This window comes from Sapajus apella, unplaced genomic scaffold, assembly GCF_009761245.1.
Source record: "Sapajus apella isolate SASKATOON/1434 unplaced genomic scaffold, GSC_monkey_1.0 scaffold38, whole genome shotgun sequence".
Taxonomy (NCBI): domain Eukaryota; kingdom Metazoa; phylum Chordata; class Mammalia; order Primates; family Cebidae; genus Sapajus; species Sapajus apella.
In genome coordinates, this window is record NW_022436978.1 from 7,167,772 (window position 1) to 7,173,341 (window position 5,570).

Genomic DNA, 5,570 nt, shown 5'->3' on the forward strand with positions numbered 1-5,570 from the left:
TATCAACATTTAGAAACTGTATACAACACAGTGAACCAATATTTTTTAAATAATCAACGTCTGATGTTAGGCAACCATGTGCAAGTAAAAGACACGTTCAGAGTACAAGAGAAATGAATGGATTTTAATAGGAGACAGTACAAGTTTACTGATATAGTTTCAGATTCCATATTGTAATAAACCTTTAAGAAACTATCACTTCCTGGCCAGGCGCAGTGGCTCATGCCTGTAATCCCAGCACTTTGGGAGGCCGAGGCAGGCAGATCACGAGGTCAGGAGTTAGACATCAGCCTGACCAACATGGTGAAACCCCGTCTCTACTAAAAATTCAAAAATTAGCTGGGCATGATGGCGTGTACCTGTAATCCCAGCTACTCAGGAGACTGAAGCAGGAGAACCGCTCAAACCTGGGAGGCGGAAACTGCATTGAGCCAAGATTGCACCACTGCACTCCAACCTGGACGACAGAGTGAGACTCCGTCTTAAAAAAAAGGAAAGAAACTATCACTTCTTGAGTTTGGGTGTAGTATCAAAAAAAACACAAAAAACACCTGGTGAGGTGGCTTAGTGGCTCACATCTGTAATCCCAGCACTTTGGGATATTGAGGTGGGCGGATCACCTGAGGTCAGGAGTTTGAGACCAGCCTGGCCAATATGGTGAAACCCCATCTCTACTAAAAATACAAAAATTAGCTGGAAATTGCTTGCCTGGAAGGTGGAGGTTGCAGTGAGCCAAGATCATGCCACTGCATTCCAGCCTGGGCAACACAGCAAGACCCCATTTCAAAAACACACACATACACACACACACACACACACACACACACAGAACATAATTGTCAAGAAGAATATTAAAATACTCCTCTCCTTTTCAACTCCATGTCTGTGTAAGGCCAGATTTTTCCCACATGCTTCAGTCAAAACAACATGGCACAACTGATTGAATGTAGGAACAGCCATGAGTCACTGGCTTAATCTATTGATCCAAGCATTCAAGAGATTTGCAAAGATATAAAATGATGTCACTTTCTTGTAAACAATTGTTTCTTGTTTTAGGAAATACAATTACTTCTTAGTTTTAAAATGTTATTTATGCTGACATGTAATTAGTTTATTATTGCTATTTTTAAATTAGTAAGTTAACATTTGTTAAATTTCTGTATTTTAATTTATTTAGTAAATATTGACAGATATAAATCACATAAACAAAATATCTTTGGAGTTTTCAGTAATTTTTAATAGTATAAAAGAATCCTAAAACCAAATCGCTTGAGAACTGCTAAATGGTGATATTCCGTAGTTTTAGGATTGTGGGTCCAACTACAGTGGGAAGACTGGCTGTGGGAGGAGCCAAAGATGGGAGGAGAGCCTTCTGCTACCGATTGGTACGAGCCACTGGAGCCTGGAACTACGGCAGTGGCAATGGCACGGTCAGGGCTGTGATGTGAGTTCATCATGAAAGTGGGGGTTGCTATGTCATATTGTGGTTTGGTTGCAATGCTGAACCTTATGAACACTGCCCTGGAATTAGACATGGTCTCCTCTGAAGGGAGTGCTTAGATCCAACACCAGATGATGCTCTCACAGGAAGCAGACATGAAGTGGGAAGCCAGGAAGAGGATCTTGCTCCAGTTGTTCTGGGTAAAGACCTGTTCTAGGCACACACTCAACTTGGCAAGTGCTAAGAGAGTGCCCGCTATAGGGATACCAGGGGAAGCTTGGGTGAGGCAGGCCCTTCAGGCTTCAAAGAGAAAGGCGCTGAAAACCAGGTGTCCTGTGTCACAGCAAGCCCTGAGTTCCTATCCCTTCTGTTATCACTGAGTCTCCAGTGGAACGAATCCAGTCAGATTTTCCAGTCTCATCTCAGCTGTGCTAGAGAAAACTAAAGGAAGAAGCATGCATGTATGCAGGGAAAACAACAGGTCCTTACCCAAGTTATGATAAGTTATTTGTGAGATAGGAGTAATGGTTAGGGAGAAATTCTCAAAAAAAAAGAAAATCACGTGACTCAGAGAAACAACTTCTTTGTCCAGTGACAACTAGACCTGGTTTACAAATGGCAGAATTTTCCTTAGGAGGTGAGAGAACTCAGAGATGTTTTGGAAGAAAGAATAAATAGAATAAATAAATACAGCAGGTGAGGTGACTCCAGAACTTATAGGACATCTACTTGGAGTTTGAGGTGCCCCTTAGACATTCCAGGTGGCGCTGCCTGAAAGACAGAAGGCCGCATATGTCTGCGGCTTGGGAGGTCTGGAGTGGAAGTATTAGCTTGAGGGTCATTAACCTACATAGGTCAGCAGTTCTCAGGCTTCAGAGCAATTCAGAGTCACCTGTGGGGGACTATTAAAAGGAAGATGCCTGTCCCAGGCCAGCTGAGTCAGAATTACCAGGAGTGACTCTGAGGCGCACTGCCACAGGTTCTCTGAAGGCAGAGGAGACGCTGAGATCTTCCGGAAAAAAAAAGGAGAGAGAAAGAACGAGTTCCAAATGCAGCCACAAAGCCAAAAATTGTCTTGCTCCTGAGCACCAGAAGGCTGTCAGTAAAGAATGTGCTTAATTAAATTCTAATGCACTGGCATATGCCAGCGCAAGGAACACATCAATTGCTCATCTTCAGACAGTGCAAGAGTCCTCCGCTAATATTTAAAGCCTTAAAGGTAGCCACTTAAGCTCCCCGTGTATCAGGCATAATTAGGGATCCCAGAAGCTGCACATGGGCCTGACCATAAATCAGTCACAGGGAGCACCCGAGGGCCGTGGGGAGCAACCCTCAGTCTTCCCTGCATACAGCTGTGTAAAGCAGGCCCTTTCTTCTGGAAACAATCCTCCCTGCAGCTGGACTGAACTGAAACACAGCCAGGGAACAGACTGTTCTCTTGGAAACTCCAAATTGTCTTTTCTAGTGAAGGAGTGAAAAAGGTGAGCAAAGGATTTTTCATTTATTAACAAGCTGCTATTGACCACACACAATGAGCTGGATATCCAGACTAGGGCTTCAAACCTTTTTTGTTTTGTTTGTTTTGTTTTTTGTTTTGTTTTGTTTTGTTTTGCCTGGAGAAAGGCAAACGCCTTTATTTCTTCCTCCCTCCCCGGGGGAAGCCTCTGCCCTGGGGTCTGCTGGCCACACCCCTGGCTGCTCAGTTTCTGCCAGCAATCAGCCAAGTCCTTGCGGTACCCCTGGGGCAGCCTATAGTAGACTCGGCTCCTGTCCACAGCCCTGACTGCCAGGAGCACTGTCCTCACAGAGGCATAGCCACCCCCAGCTGTGCTGTGCTCCACTGTGACGATGGCCCGGGGGGAGGAGGCCAGCAGCCTGGCTACAGCTCCAGCTGTGCTGTGGCCCAGCGACATGGCCTGCATCTGGAAGGACGCAGGTTGCCAGAGCCCCAGCACAGCTCTAGCATAGCTGTGAGCAGCTATTCCCTATAGCCACTGCCCAACACCTCCTCAGGCCAGCCTGGAGCCACAGTCACATGGGAGAAGACCTCAGCCACAACTGTAAGCAGCTCTCTGCCAGCCACATGGCCAGGGACCAAAAAACTCCCATCAGAGATTTTGACCCACACCCACACAGGCTGATGCAAGAGGCCAAGGCTGGAGAGGCGTGCCAGCAAGGCCAGGGACAGCCGGAGGGCTGTGGACTCCGCTATTTGCAAATGGACTCTCCAGTGTCTGGGATATGTGGGCAGCTGCTGCAGGCAGGACTGCAGTGTCACGATGCTGCCACTTGGAGCGTGAACAGTGGGTACAGGGTTCTCAGCCGCAGTTCCCTCGAAGCCAGTTTCAGCAGGATCATGCCTTCTGTGTCTGGGAGGGTCACCGTTAGCTGTTTTACTGCTGCCCTGGACATCGGGAACCAGCCACTCCACATTCAGGCCATCACTCCAAGGCAGCTGGAGAAGAGGCATCAGGCTGCCTCCAGTGTAGGACACTCATTTCTGTGTGGCATTCACTGTGAGGCCCCAAATTGCCAACGTAAAGTGGCTGCCATTCATGAAACACCTTCTGTAGGCCACAGCTTGGCAGGCATCCCCTCTACACCTCATGGCACCCTGCCAAGTCAAGGCCAGGTGCTGGAACTGTGACAGGAAAGGCTCAAAGATGTCATAGTAGATGTGGTGGGCAGCGGTGTTGTCCCAGACTTAGTAGATCCTCCATCAACATGGGGTCCAAGGCAGCCTGCCACAGCATCAGGCTGTACCTCTCAGGTTGGCTCAGCAGCCAGCTGAAGTGAGGCTGGGTGGCCTGCACGATGGAAGACCGCACAGGGAAGGTGACCCTCTGGGACACCACTCCCACCAGCTCACACATCTTCTCTACAGCGGCTCCAGTGTCTGTCCTGTTTGGGAGCATGGGCACATAGAGGGTGGTCCAACCTGGAGATAGGGTGGCCTTGGGATACTTCTTCTGCCTGAACCAGGGCCAGGAAGTGTGGCATTGACCTCAATTGAGATGGGTATGTTGGCGCCCTTTAAGATGTCAGTGTTCATCCACGAGGGCCACCGGACTTTGCCTTCCTCTATCAGCCGCCGCAGGAGGTCCAGGGAGGGGCCCATGGCCTTGATGTTCTTGAAGTCCAGTTTGAAGAGCCCAGCACTGGGCCCAGCCACTGCTCCAGTGTGTTGTTGCTATAGATGGCCGAGGGGTATGGCACGATGGGAACTCCTGTCTGTTGGCTGTGCCAACACTTCTACATTGACATCAGCCTCCAGGACTGTGATGCTGCTGTTTAGGGCAGTTGTCATGGCTTTCTTGCTGTTGGATGTGTGATGCCAGGTGACCTCCAGGGCATCTTGGCAGCTGATCTGGCCCCAGCTCAGCAGGTAGTCCAGCAGGTTGGCATTGCAAGTACAGGCCTCCAGCTCACAGCCTGGCCACCGCAGAGTGATGGCAAGGACTATCACGGCATTGGTAATGCCGGCAAACACCCACATGACCTGATTCTTCGATCACTGCTCCCTGCGGGCCGTGACGACGCTGTCTGGGGAATGCCTCCAACTCTGCATGGCCGAGTCCCCAAGGCTCCCTGCAGCTGGGATCCCGTGGGAGGCAGGAGCTCCCAAGCAGCACCTAATTGTCATGCAATCAAACCTTTTAAGCATCATTATTTTGTTCCCTTTGTGGAATCTTTCTTTTGGAAAACATTGCCTGCTTGAGTGTATTAATTAATAACTTGTTTACCCATGTGCTAATGTATCAGTGACATGAAAACGTGTAAACTTCAGGCCAGCCTTGTCTAATCCACAGTGAGTACTCAATACATGTTTGCTGCAGTGAATTCAGCCCCATGTCAGCATACTAAATGGATGTATTTTGCACCAAAAGCAAAGCAAACAGTAGCTCTACAGTTTTATTATATTTAAGAGTTTTTGTGGGGCCAGGCGTGGTGGCTCATACCTGTAATCCCAACACTTTGGGAGGCCAAGGCAGGCGAATCACTTGAGATCAGGATGTTAAGACCAGCCTGGCTAACATGGTGAAACCCCGTCTCTATTAAAAATTAGCCGGCATGGTGGCACACGCCTGTAATCCTAGCTACTCAGGAGGCTGAGGCAGGAGAATTGTTG

At 48.7% G+C, this 5,570-nt stretch overlaps 1 pseudogene; it reads right to left on the reverse strand.

The window, feature by feature from the left end:
- Positions 1-1,556: 1,556 nt before the first annotated feature.
- On the reverse strand, positions 1,557-5,009 carry LOC116565037 (annotated as a pseudogene).
- Between the last annotated feature and the right edge of the window lie 561 nt (positions 5,010-5,570).